Source organism: Bidens hawaiensis, unplaced genomic scaffold (assembly GCF_021521415.1).
Source record: "Bidens hawaiensis isolate Kalapana, Puna unplaced genomic scaffold, B.hawaiensis_p1.1 tig00009540_1, whole genome shotgun sequence".
Lineage (NCBI taxonomy): Eukaryota > Viridiplantae > Streptophyta > Magnoliopsida > Asterales > Asteraceae > Bidens > Bidens hawaiensis.
The window spans coordinates 421,946-437,528 of record NW_027491708.1 but is presented as its reverse complement, the minus strand read 5'-3'; the positions used below and the strand labels follow the sequence as shown (position 1 = coordinate 437,528).

Below are 15,583 nucleotides of genomic sequence, written 5' to 3'. Positions count from 1 at the left end.
ATCTTATAATTTTAGCGAATTATTAGTTTAGCACCCTATCCCCGATTCAGGACCGAGAAAAAATATTATCTTAGAGAGTTTATTAAATAATCGAGTATTAATTTATCGAGTTTCTACTGTACTAACTCAAGACCCTTTTTAATCTAGGTCTTGCCCGTTGAACTTACCCATCCCCCGTTCTATCGCAAACTATCCTTCAAGTTACTTATTTCCTGTGAGTACATTTCATCCCCTGTTTTCACTTTTATACTTTGGAGGTAACATGCATACTTATCCAAAACAAGAACGATTTATAATACATCTTCAAACCACAAATTTTAGGGTGTATGATACTTAGAATACTTACTCTATTGTGTGTTATATGTTTCATATGATTTACGTGCACGAGTGTTTATTTTGTGTTGTTGTGGAATGCAATAAGTATGATCATACGCACCCCTAACTACTTATCCTTGGGCAAGTAGCATAGGGCATCATTATCCGAGTATGTCGGTTGCTACCGATTAGAAAGGGTCCTCATTTACATATGTTTAATATACCACGATTGATGCTTTTATTTATAGTCTCATATTCGTTTGTGGATTTTGCCTCATATTATATATACTCAAAACTATGAAATTGCTCGCCAATATACGTGTTGACAAATATTATTTTATACATTGTTACAGGTTTGATTATTGGTTGATTGGAGTTCGAGGATGCTACTTTATTTTGAGACCGTTTAAGTTATTAGAAATATGAACAATTTATTTCTTATGATTGATGTTATTTAGTATGAAAAAGTTGTGTTATTTGGTTGATTGAATGAAATGAATGAGTTATTTAAATATTGTCACTTTAATAGTGTCTTGTGTTCTTGAGCAATCCGTTGCACCCCAGCATGTTCCGCCGCCTTTGGCCGGGGTGTGACAGACTGGTATCAGAGCCAAGACTACAGGATAGACGGTTAGACGTAACGGCCTAGTATGGTTTTGCTTTAGGGTCCTTATACGTGATGCTTATACGTGTTACCCTACTTGATTGTTCATTACACTTATATATTTATTTGCTTATTTATTTCATTTAATCTCCAAAATATACACATGCACACACTCTTATAGTATTCCAAGGTATCCTTACCTTACCGCAAAAAGTAGATTTACATGTCATTTTTATGGATCACAAACTTAATTTGGATCGCGTTATTTAAGATCCCTTAAAGGTTGAATTTATATCGGGTTTGTAGCCATCATAGAGGGCAAAACACTATGAAACGACCATTTGACAAAAAGATTCCAAGAATCGAAGGTGATTTACTTACCAGAGATGGTTGAATTGTAGTGTTCGTCTTCTAGTCCAACGAACTGTGTTAAAATAAAGACTTAACCAATGTTAGAAGTTCTATTAAGGAGAAACTCCAAACATCATTGTTAAGCGAGTGTTCGGTATTATCAGTCCAATCTTGTTATAAGATCAAGTTGGATTCGACATACCAAGTACTTTAAGAAAACATTTATAATTAGTTTGTAAACGATCTTAAAAAGAAAAGGTGAGATTCGGTGGCCCGAAACACAACTAGTGTGTTTTAAGCGAGTGACCCGGTTTAGTTCGGTTTGTTTGGTTTGGTTGGTTCAATACTTGGTATGTGCCAAGTTTGGGTCCAACAAATCCATATTATAATAACAAATATAAAAATGTAAATAAAATCACTTAAGCACTTAAAACTTACATACAACTTGTTTTAAAACAATTAAATAAAGAGTTAAACGAAAGTTCGATTTCGGTTTGATCCTTGACTCGGAATGAAACCGAGGATGGTTGCCACATACCCAATACCATGGAACTTATTAAGTAACTTATTATAATACACAAATATTACATGTAACACATTATGAAATTATATTAAATATATAAAGCATTTAACGAGAGTTCGGTTTTGGTTCGGTCCTTGACTCGGAAGAAGACCGAGGATGGTTGCCACATACCCATTACCATGGAACTTATCAAAATAAACTTAGGAATAATAATACTCAAGTCTTACATACAATATGCTAATAATAAAGTATTTAAACAAAAGTTCGGTTTTGGTTCGGTTCTTGACTCGAAATTGTAACATCCTACTTTTGATTTTAATAAATAAATGAAATGTCGTCTATTCAATTAAGTGTCGTGTGTTGGCTTCTATTAGATGATGGGCTTGGACTTTAGTAATAGAATAAAAGATGGAATGGGCCTTAGGTCCATGGGCTTAAGGGAGTATAAATACCCCTTAAACCCTAAACCTTTCCATTTTTATCCATCTCTACACCATAGCCTACACCATCAAAAACACAAACAAGACTATCCTTAACCCGAGCCTAGATCCGAAGTTGAAATCCCGAGATTTGTTGGTGCTAGATCATCGTGAAGAACCAAAACAACATCAAGGCTTAACCGTGTTCGTAGTTTGACTCGTTTAAGGTACGTATATAATTAGGAATCGTTCATTTAGGTCCGGATTCATTTAGATAATCTTAGATCTGTATACATATGGTAAAAAGAACCAAACGTGATGATTCTTGCTGCAAACCATTAACGATTGATAGGTTAATTGCCAACCTAAAAAACCCGTAACATATATGCCTAAATCGCACCCCATAAACATGAATATTTGGACGAACAAAGGGTTAGGGTTTGTAGGCGTTGTAATTCTGAATCCATTGATACCTAAATCGTGTTATTTGGTTAAGAAACGAAGGTTTAATTGCAGATTTAAGTTATGTTGACTATATGGTGATCTTGACGATCTTGACTTTGACCTATGAGTCAAAGTTCGGATAATATTGGTGTAATTCGTTAGGAGAAAGTAACGAATTAATTAACCCAATTCGTTATGGCAATGTAATGAATTAGTTCACCAATTCGTTATGTCCAAATAACGAATCGGTTTCCCTAGTTCGTTATGATCAAATAACCAATCAATTGATTCGTTACCCACCCAATTCGTTAGGATAACGAATTAGGCTAGCGAACTATGATAACGAACCAGGTGATTCGTTACGCACCAATTCGCAATGTTATGGTAACGAACCAGACTAACGAATCAGATCACGAAAGATAACGAATTAGTTAACGAATCGGGCTTAATTCGTTATAGTAAAGGAGTTAGCGAATTAGATAATAAATTAAAATCTTAACGGAAAATGTGTTAAGACAGATAATGAAAATAAAATTTTTCCAAGCTGACCTAGCATCTTAACCCCAGCCAGGGGCTCTGCCCCTTGGACCCCGCTAGGGGCTGCCGCCCCTGGAACCCGCTGCCAGGGGCACTGCCCCCGGACCGCCGTTCGTTGTGGGTAATAATTGAACTAGAAAGACGACATGGGTAGTAATAGTTAATTGATACGTGTAATTGTTATACAGTTAGTCGTGCACAGCTCAAGAAAGGGATTACCATAAACGGTGAACGTAACCGCATTCAGGTGAGTTTCTAGCCCCATTTCCTTGTTACGTTTTCAGGGCTGTGTGCGTACTCGATGTGAATGTTAATAAACTTACCTTAAATGGTAAGTGTATGCCTTAATGACGAATGTGATAGTTATGAATGTATGCTTGACAGTACGTGAACGACCTTCGGGTATTGCACGTATTGTTAAGGCAAGTATAGTGTAGTATGTATGATATGTGTATGTGAATAAGGAAGTATGTACGACTATGATATGTATGATATTAAATGTATGGATGTGATAATGAAAGGTAAGGTAAGGTTAAAGGGTTGCATACCCTAATAATATATGCGAAGGTTAAAGGGTTGCATACCCTAAAAATATATGCGAAGGTTAAAGGGTTGCATACCCTAACAATATATGCGAAGGTTAAAGGGTTGCATACCCTAATAATATATACGAAGGTTAAAGGGTTGCATACCCAAATAATACATGCGAAGGTTATAGGGCGTAATGCTCTTTAAAACGTAAGGTATGGTTATGCAAGTATGAAAGTATGAAGTATGTACGAAAGTATGTAGTTATGAATGTGTTGTATGTGTTGTATGTGGTATGATTAACTAGAACTCATTCAGCGTAGCTGACTTTTAGTATGCAAGCAGCTGAGTAGAATGAGACAGCTGGCTTGAGCGGGGGCACATGGCAGAAGAATAAGAGTCTGGCATCTGAAGACCTAAGACGTTTTTAATTAATGTTTTTGATTTGAAAGACAATATGTTCGTTAAAGACAAAGTTATGGATTTGATTGTAATGTTTATGAAAATTTTTAATATTCCGCGAATGTTTTAATTAACTCTGATATTTAGAACGGTGTATGAGTAAATCCAACGTCAAAATGTGAGGCACCGGTAACGGGGCCTTACAGGAATGAAACCGAAGATGGTAACCACATACCCAAATACCATTGAACCGTTAAAATAATTTGGAAACTAAAATAATTAAGAACTAAACAATATTAACAAGCATAAATTAAAGTGTTTAACAAGGATTGCAATAATCCTCCATGTAGCCTTGCCTAGCAATATACCTAAACCGACATGGTCGGAGAAGGGAAAACCAAGGAAACAAGGGAAGTGTGTTTTAAACAAGATATAATACAAGCTTTAAGTAACAAGAATTAGCTAGAAACAAGATTAGCATTAGTTTGACTTTGAGAAGTCAAACTATCAAGAGTTTGAAAGATGAGTTAAGAACTTAGATGGGGAGAGTGTTTGAGGTGAATGAGCAACCAACAAAGGATTAAATGGTCTTGTTTATATATGGAAGGAGTAAAGGTTTGGGTATAATGTTTCTTTTAAGGTTGAGATGCATTTGGATATGTTTAAAAAGTCAAACAATACGCAAAACAACAAGAAAAACGAGCTGGTGACCTGCAGGTAGGCCTAGGCGCTGCGCGACCACCCTACCCTTAGTGGTCGTGCTGCGCGCACCTCGGGGGGGGGGGGTCTTCAACTTTGATTTTTGACGATTTGGGTCCCTGAAGTTCGTTTCAAGTCGTTTTTAGCCATAAAAGGGTGTTTTAACGTATCGAAAAGGACGTTTCACGATCCAACAAGTGTGAAACAAAATATAACATAAAAACCACTATTTTTATAAATATCAAAGAATCCGAAAGATAAAACGGGTTGGGTTTACCGTACAAAAACAAATACGAAATGAACCGAAAATGACGAATGTCACAGTTTCCAAACATGCCACATTTAATAGAAAAATAATCAAACCAATATACGCCTACCCAATTTGTCATCCGGCTCATTCTCCAAATGCTCAAATGAATCCAGGCCCGTTAACTCGATTAATAGTTAAATTAAGCAACCCAACTAAAATATTCTTTAGCTTATGTATATATTCAAACTATATTTTGGAAACATATGTTAGCTTGTGTATATATTATATATTTGTTAGCTTTTGTATATATTCAAGATTGATTATACTTACGTATTCTATCCTTGTCTTGTATATTTTGAAACATTAGTTGTTCAGATTGTAGATTGTCAAATGTTTCTCCAATCTATTTATGTTGTTCTTTGAGTAAGATAAGGAGGAATATTATTGATTGACATGAGTTTTCTTATATGGAGAAACTACTACAAGAATTTTAGTAAAATAAAAACATTTTTTGGGTTGAGTTAAATTTATTAGCAAATTTTTTATAGTTTCTTTTAAGGATAATTGTTTTGTGATATGATTACAAGAATTATACATCTTTGCAGCCATTATTTAAAAAAAAAAACGAAAAACTAAGCAAAACATTGTAGGTTTGTTACAACCCGACTAAACCGAAACCCGATTAACCCGAACCATAATATGGTTGGGTTGCGATTAGTTTTTTTATTTAAAAAACCCGAATAACCCGACCCGATTAACCCAAAACCCGTTCGGGTTAACCCGATCAACACCCCTACCCCCAATGCAATTCAGAAGGTTTGGAAGTGCAGTTAGATCCCCACGTAACACCTTATGATCTTTCCAAATTTAAATAACAATATTTTTTCCATTAAAAAGTCAATTTTAATTGTAATGTAGTTCATCATCCTACTTGTTAGCTATAGCAAAATGACGGAAAAGAAAAATCCAAGAAAGAGACAAAGATAATGGACTAACAATGTAATCAAAATTCTGATATCGTCTCTGGTTGGTCCATAGGAACTAACAATGTCATTTAAGTGTTTTGATGACGTGCACTAAAGAAGTATAAACTAAGACACATATTTCCTTAAATAAAATTTAAATATTAATTCAGTCTGCAAATTTATCCAATAGGTATTAAAAGATAGTCACCAACATTTTTAGATATTAAAAAGATAGAAAAATTATTTACCATGTTTGCATTAATTTATAATAAATATTTCTTTTCATTACATAAATAAACACCTTGCCCCAAGATTTGAATGAAAATCAAACACCTCTAACCCAAGATATGAATGAAAATCAATCAAATAAAATAAATATTTAAATGTGAAAAGTCTACTATAAAAGTAACCTCCCTATAATCATAATATTACATTAGAATGCTAATGAAAACATATTTATTTTTTTATGAACATTAGTAAGAAAATCCCATAAAGTAACAAAAGCCACACATCACAACCAACAACCCTATAAGCTCTGATGTGAATCATACACAATCACACAACAAACCCATTTCAGTTCCTCGCCAACTCCATCCATTGATGAACAACCACAAAAAACTACTTCTATGTGGGTGTGATTTAACCAATCATAGTTGTCAATAACGAATAGTGGTTGATAGCGACAAGCTACTACCCAGTGATAGAGAGTAAATAGCACCCGATATTTCATGTTTAGAAATTCTCTATGTGTATGATATGTGACTGCTATGGCGCCCGCAACGGATGCTATTGACAACTATGCAACCAATAATGTTTACATTCATAATAAGGTAATTGTTGATTAAATATATTAAATAAATGTAAACTTGCAACTTTTTAAACATGTAACTTGTAAACTCAAAATATACTACCAATTATAACAAAAAGCACATGAAATGAAACGTAAACGACTTTGTAATGCACAAGGTGATAGAAACTTATATCTACAAGGAGGAGAATGGCATAGACAGAATGCATGTTAACATCCAACTTAATATAGAATGAAATTAAAGAATTAATTCAAATAAAATTAAAATGAATAAACAAACAAATGTAACAGAATGAATTCCCACCCTCAGTCAAGTTTGATCCTGAAGGATATTCTCCATGGAGGATATTAATAATCCGCGACACTGGTACATTGATTTCCTCATCTCAATACATCCGCTTGAGAACTTGCCCCCATAACCTGGCCCCCATTGTCGAGTGCCTCTTTCACCGCTGTAAATGGTGGTTAACTTATTTTCCTGGCTGTAGAGAATGCTTTCAAGATGATTAAGCGATTTTCAGCCTTTGATGCACTATCTTTTTCAACCTGGCCATCAAACAAAGATAGGTATTTACGTAGTACATATAAATTTATAATGCAAACAACATTTATCATATGTTAAACCTCCAATTTCTCTAGTAATCTTTGTAAGCACAATGCCTTTTTTTATCATAATTCTTACCTTTTAGGCGCTCCCGATCTTCACGATCGTTATCGATGCTTAGCAACTCCTCCAATTCCATGCTAATTCTTCCGCAACACCATTTCCATGCTCTTCCCTTCACAAATGTTTTTTCGTCCGTGTAAACAGTTAATTCTAATAATAAAATTTAGAAGTATATATGAGATCTATGACTGCAATACTCATACTTATAACATAGCAGAAGGGTGGTAACGGAATATGAAACCATTCAATTGATGGGGAATCGATTGCACCATTTAATTAATTGATGGCATAACCTTTTAGTTCATGGCACCATCATTAAGATCACATTCAACACAACTTAGTTATATATTAATAATTATATATATTATTAATTGAATGAATTGGTGGATCATAAAGGATAAGCCATAAAGGATACACGAGTAAATACACAAAACATGACGCTTTATGAACTTGTACGATACGTTTGAAGAATGAATCGTTGGATTGGTAAATTACTTTTCTTTCTCAATTATGAAATGACTCTTTTATCCTTGTCATGTAATTATGAAATTACTTTGTTGCCTATCACTGTTCCTTTATATATAAAATATGGATATAAATAAGACCACTCCCATTAGCAAACAATCTATGGTTTGTTACACTATTTGAAAAAAAAATAAAAAAAATAAAAAGATTGGAGAAACTAGTTTGTCTCAACAAAACAAACTAGTTTGCAAACCCTTACATGGCCACATGTAAATTTTTCTATGGATATTTTTTTTCATTTATTTTCTCTTTTTATTTCACACTAATTAGTTTTATCTATAATATTGTTTTCTTCTAATAACTTTGTGATGTATATAAAAATATACATCTTTTTAGCATCAAATAATCTCCAAAAACTGCAACTTCTATCGTATAATATAGTTAAAATAACTACTTATCATATTAAGATGTATTTTCAGGTGAATCCAAGCCTCAAATGAAGAAACTAACGAAAAACCGAAGAAAAACCACAGAAAACCAAAGAAAATAGCAAAACATGGGGCTGTGCTTCTGGAAGCACGGGGTCGTGCTTACCTATCAGAAAAGACAAAAATCTACAAGAAAAGACAAAATAGTGGATAACTAGACACGGGGCCGTGCTTAAATGGACTCAGGGTCGTGGTCACCTTTCAGAAACGACAAAAAGAATTAGCAAATGTCACTAAAAAGCATGGGGTCGTGCTGTTGGTGCATGATGCCAGTAGTTCATTTATCTCGTGTTTATTTGTGTCTGTAATCGTTACATTGTTCTTATTGTGTTGAACTTGTTAGTTTGCATTTTGTTTAAGAGAACTTGGTGAGTAGCGAAGTTAGGGAAAACTTCGCCTAGTATGTTAGGTGAAGTTGTTGTGCTTTATAACCTAACTTCGGCTACCAGTTTAGCAGACTTGACGGCTGAGTTTGTGACTTTTGGTGTTACGTGTTTTTGGTGTCTTTGTTTATTAACATCGCAATATAACAAGTATTCCTTTGTGTTTGTGTGTTTGTGTGTTTGCGTGTGATTTACATGTTCCTCGTTTTAGCACTCGTATCTTATACGTAGGGGATTCCGCACCCTCGTGTTACGAGATACTCCTGTGTAGATCCGGCCAGGAACCTACAAATGGTATCGTGTTACGAGATACTCCTGTGTACTTTTCCAGTCTACAACTTCACAAGAAGTTTCTTAATCGTTGTTAAATGTGAAAATTGATCTAACCTTGGAAAGTGATAGTTAAACTGATTTTGGGTGCCTAACCGGTGAAGTTATTAGGCCAAAAAGACTCTAGAACAGTCATTGTATGTTATGGTAGCTTTCTATGGTGCGTAAAAGTGAAAGTGATACAAACTAAAACTACTCGATTTACTGTGGAGAGTCATTTTTAAATGTGCATGTCTCCACATATATATCTCAGAATGATAGGCAGAAAAGTGATTACCCAGTCATACATGAGCCTGTGAGTGTCTTGATCCCCCGCGAAGATTGTGTTAGTTTTCTGCAGTGATCCAGATTCGGGACTTGCAGGCATTCGTTATAGTTAAAAAAAATATTATGTTTTACTAAGTTCATCAAGTCACAAATATTAAAGATATAGCATAGAGGTGGCAATTGGGTTGGGTTGGGTCAAAACGGGTCATGGGTCGGAACAGGTTAGGGTTGAAACGGGTTAGGGTCGAAACGGGTTAGGGTCGAAACGGGTCTCTTAAAAAAAGAGTTGTTTTGGTTCGGGTCGGAACGGGTTAGGGTCAACAGGTTCGGGTTAGAACGAGTCAATGTATGAACGGGTCAAAACGGGTTTCGAGTCAGTTTTTTTTACCAACGAATAAGCGTGTTTCCAACACGTTACAGCTCTTTTTAACAGCAAAAGCTCGTTTAAGCGGTTTTTCAGTTCGTTTCAGCACGTAACAGCTCGCTTAAGCGGTTTTTCAGTTCGTTTCAGCGCGTAACAGCTCGTTTAAGCGGTTTTTCAGTTCGTTTCAGCGCGTAACAGCTCGCTTAAGCGGTTTTTCAGTTCGTTTCAGCGCGTAACAGCTCGCTTAAGCGGTTTTTCAGTTCGTTTCAGCGCGTAACAGCTCGCTTAAGCGGTTTTTCAGTTCATTTCAGCGCGTAACAGCTCGCTTAAGCGGTTTTTCAGTTCGTTTCAGCGCGTAACAACTTGTTTGAGCGGTTTTTCAGTTCGTTTCAGCGTGTAACAGCTCGTTTGAGCGGTTTTCAGTTCGTTTCAGCACGTAACAGCTCGCTTAAGCGGTTTTTCAGTTCGTTTCAGCGCGTAACAGCTCGCTTAAGCGGTTTTTCAGTTCGTTTCAGCGCGTAACAGCTCGCTTAAGCGGTTTTTCAGTTCGTTTCAGCGCGTAACAGCTCGTTTAAGCGGTTTTTCAGCTCGTTTCAGCGCGTAACAGCTCGCTTAAGCGGTTTTTTCAGCTCGTTTCAGCGCGTAACAGCTCGCTTAAGCGGTTTTTCAGCTCGTTTCAGCGCGTAACAGCTCGTTTAAGCGGTTTTCAGCTCGTTTCAGCGCGTAACAGCTCGTTTAAGCGGTTTTCAGCTCGTTTCAGCACGTAACAGCTCGTTTAAGCGGTTTTTCAGCTCGTTTCAGCTCGTAACAGCTCGTTTAAGCGGTTTTTCAGCTCGTTTCAGCGCGTAACAGTTCGTTTAAGCGGTTTTTCAGCTCGTTTCAGCGCGTAACAGCTCGCATATCAAGTTACATAACCAATACTTCAAACAAGGTAAACAATGATGACATTTCCTAACCAAAACATCATTTAAGTACTTTAAGATCACATATTTGCACAATGTCTTTATCCAAAATAACAATGATGACATTAAACAATTCAAAACAACTAGAAACCCTACTACAAGCTGCATTCTTGGTGAACACAAGTTGTTCCACCATCTCGATCTCGTTTCATCTAAATATGTAAAAAAGGAAAGTTGTTATATTAATAAACATATACAAATATAAAATTAAATTGCAAAGAGAATTCAGTTTTTAATACCTCTCGGTCAATCTAAAATTGCTACTATTATAACTCGGAATCAACGCTTCAATGTCTTCAGCAAGTTGTTCCTCCATCTCGATCTCGTTTTCATCTAAATATGTGAAAAATGAAAGGTGCTATATTAATAAAGATATTTCATAAAATTTAGTTGCAAAAGAATGAACTTTTAATACCTTGTAAAACATCCAACCAATCTTGAGCGCATAGCAACGCCTCGACATTGGATGGTAGAAGTGAAGTTCGATACCTGCTCAAAATCCGACCTCCAATACTAAAAGATGATTCGGAAGCAACGGTAGTAATTGGGATGCTCAATAGATCACGAGCTATTAGAGCCACTTTTGGATACCTTCCTTGATTATCCTTCCAATACCGTAAAACATCAAGTGGTTGTTTTCTGTCTAGTTGAGGTTCATCTAAGTACAATGTTAACTGAGACTTTTCGTTAACATCATTTCTATATTGGCTTTCAAATGAGTCAAATCCCTCCAACTCGTCCAACGTGTTGTCACCAACATTTGAACTCTCGGGTCTTGAAGAATCGGGCATTGTCTCCGATTGAATATCATACTCCATAAATAGCTTATGAATGCCATCAACGATACTCTTCAATTTCGTTTTTCGCTCTTCAACTTTCATGTCAAGTTTTGAGAAACAATACTCAACAAGCTTAACCTTGTACCGTGGATCTAAAATAACCGCAAAAGATAACACCATACTATCACTTTCCCAATATTTATCAAACTTTTTTTTCATGTCTTTTGCCATGTTACTAATAACATCATCTGTATTGCGAATTGCTTCTTCAATATGCAATTGAATTTTCCACACTTGATGAAAATATAAGTTGGAAGTCGGATATAAGCTTCCAGAAACAAAGTAGTGATATCATAGAAAGGTTTCAAAAATTTTGTGATTACTTCCACCCTTTCCCATTCCTCTTCTGATGGATTACTCTTAAAATTGGAATCAACTAGTGCTAACTGAGAATAAGCCCGACGATAAGCCAATGCACAATCAAGCATAAGATACGTAGAATTCCATCTCGTTACGATATCTTGACGAACATGTTTACCGCACCGTAATGAAAGTAATTCGATGCATTCTGCGAACTTACACTTCCTAGCAGCACTTCCTCTCACATACTTAACCGAATCTCGAACCTTTTCAATGGCTCCTTCAATTACTTTAATTCCAGCTTGAACAACAAGATTTAATACATGGGCAGAACAACGCACATGAGTATAATCACCATCACACACTAATACGTTATTCAAACGCAAAAGACTTTTCAAAGAAGATACCAAAACATCATTATACTTTGCATTATCTAGTGTTACTGTGAAAATCTTTTTCTCAATACCCCATTCTGCTAAAAAGTTGATCATGTGCTCTGCTATGATGAAACCAGTGTGTGGAGGAGGTATAAATCTAAAATTTAGTACCTTTTTTCTTAGAACCCAATCCTCATCAACATAATGAGCTGTCAATGCCATATATCCGTCCGTCGTTAGAGAAGTCCATAAGTCAGAAGTCAAACATATCCTACTAGTCATGCTTTGTAATTTATCTTTAAGAATCATCTTCTCCCGATCATATACTCTTAAGATATGCGACTTTGCAGTGTTTCTTGTCTTGTCCTTCACATCAGGATGTAAGAATTTATGCAAATCTCGTGTTCCCTCATGTTCAACATAACTAAAAGGGTAGTTATGTTTGATGATTGAAATTGCTATCTTCTCTTTATACATTTCTAGATCTAAAGGGGCGCGCTTTATTGGTGGACCTAGCTCATCAATATCAAAACACTTAGGGATATGTCGTTTTAAGTTCGATGTTCCCAAATTTGAACCAACCTTGTACTTCTGTCCACACGCTTTACAACTTACTTTCTTCGTCCCATCAGGTTCAACCATTACGCAACCAAAGTAGTCCCAAACATAAGAACGTTTACTTGCATCATTTGAATTAACTTCATCATCTCGTTCCTCACCTATACTATGTTGATCAAAACCAGTGTTGCTTGACATATCGCCAAATATTCTTGAATCTTGACCTACCAAAAGTCATGTAAAAAATATTAACAAAAGTCAACATTTCGGTTTTTGGTTCGGTTTTAGCCTAACAATTAATAAAAATTTTATTAAAGATATATACACCAAAAGATTATTAAAGATTTCCACTTTATATTAAGGTTGAACAATAACTTTGCAGGTTAATACAATCCATTGATCAACAGTATGTTAACATTCATTTTTGAACATATTAATCCAATTCAATGTTGTATGATAAGGAGGGGATCATACTTAAACTTATTAATGATTCTGCCAACTAATATGACCCGTCAATAATATTTATATTATTGATGCAAATGAAGAATGCCATTCACACTAATGCAACACCAACATATACATAATCTAATTTGGGATTTGATAAATAACTCCTTGGTTGGAATATGGCAGACCGCAGACCAGTAGATATAACCATAATAATAATAATGATAAATAACTTTACACCTACAATAATCAGCAAATGCAGACACTGATCTATTGAAAACCATTTATGCATCTCCTTCAGTCTCTTGTTACACAGTTTTCAAACCCCATAAAACCCATAACACACTTCACTCATCTCATCACTGCATCACCATTGCCACTTCCAAAAGATTGAAGAACATAAGGGCTTCTTCTGTAGCTGAACAAGACACTATTATTGTTCCAGTTTCACCTTCTGATGTCCTCACCATGTTCTTTCAGGTGGGTTCTTGTTTTTTGGTTGGTTAATGTAGTATGTACACCAAGTGTTTGATAAAATGTCTAAGAGAACTTGATCATGTTTAGTTGTTTAAAGATAATTTTTTTTAACTGTGTACTGGAATTTAATTACAACTGGAGAAAGATGAGTTGGATATTGTAACACTAATTCAAGATTCTTGTTTTATAACTGCATTTGCCTAAAATGATCTTGCTTGTATTATCCAGTTTGATTCAACACATGAAAACTGTGTAACTAATAATGAACTGGTAATAGTTAGAGTTATATCACATGAGATATCAACTGAAGATATTTAACTTTACACCTACAATAATCAGCAAATGCAGACACTGATCTATAAGCATGAAGTTAATTTCAACAATTACCGTCAGAGGTCACCGTTAGCCTTCATCCTGTCGCTCGGTATATATATATCAATTCACCTGCAATAATCAACAAAACCAAAATTAAAGCACGTGCGATGCAGAATCGATTTATTATTTCAAAGCAATGAATTGAATCCATTACGAACCTGTTGAGAGAGTGTGAGTGTGAGAAAATTGGGGGAAACGAAGGTTTTAAATCACCAATTTGAGAGTGTGAGTGTTTCTTGAATCTGCTGAGGCGGAGATGAGATGAACTGATGAAGTCACGAACCCATGGTTTTCACTGGAGATCTATTCCCTGACCCTAAACAACCCATTCTAATAAAACTATCAACCCAATTTGACCCGTCATTCTTAGACGATTTTTCATATTTAACCCATTTCAACCCTTACAATTAAATTACCCAACCCATTTCAACCCAAAAGGTTTTAAATTTAACCCAAACTAACCCAATTAAATGACTTTGGGTCAGAATTGCCCCCTCTAATATAGCATCAACTGAGTCTTGTGAAAGCAATTTGAAATTGTCGAAGACAAGACTCGTGCATAATGATTGATCAGACACTGCGGGTCGAAGTCAACTCGGGGTGATCTGGGGAAAGCCAAGTACGCTTTGAGAATAGATAGAAGGCATCACCATTTCTCAAGTGATGTCCATCTAAATTTTGAGCATAATTGAACTTAATCCATATCACAGAAGCAATGAAAACCATACTAAGTTTTATACCTGCCTACAACCTGTTTCTCTATGTCATAATAATGCTGAACATGGATCTGTGGGACAGCCTCTTATTCAGTATGATTCCTGTTCGGATCTTTTCCAAAAGCATGCTAGGTTTCTGCAAGACTGAAATTTGATCCCGTTCTTTTATTTAACCTTTGTTATGTAGTTTGTCTTATGGTTTTTCTCATAAAAATCTTGGTTTTTTCGTTTTTTATCGATTTTTTTAATTCACCTCGCTATCGTGAAGTTAACTCTCTAGCGAACTTAAGCCTATGGCAAACTTATCGATAGGGCAAAGTTATTTTAACTTTGCCGCTGGGTTTTCTGTTTCAGTATAAATGGCAACCATGGTCAAACTTTTGGTAAAATCTTTTTCATCTTAAACCCTAGGCGAACTTACCATGTGAATCAATACCTTCTAATCTGATTCTCGTCTGCTTTTAATGTCATTTACGGTCTCTTGTGTCATAATTAATATCATATGGGTGTTATCTATGTTCACAATGTCGGTCTTTAAATTGTTTTTCTTGAAACCCTTCGACACTGATTATATTTGGGGGTGAGACTGTTTTGGTGTTAACAGGTTATTTATAACCTTAATCGCCCCCTTATCTATCTTCGTTCAGCCTCTGATCGTCCTGAGTGTTGATCAATAAAGTGTTTTGATAAATCTGTTAATGGAGCGAAGTTGGGCAGGGGCGAAGT

General features: G+C 35.6%; 1 pseudogene; it reads right to left on the bottom strand.

The window, feature by feature from the left end:
• Positions 1 to 10,919: 10,919 nt before the first annotated feature.
• LOC143532661 (zinc finger BED domain-containing protein RICESLEEPER 2-like) lies at positions 10,920 to 13,043 on the bottom strand (annotated as a pseudogene).
• Between the last annotated feature and the right edge of the window lie 2,540 nt (positions 13,044 to 15,583).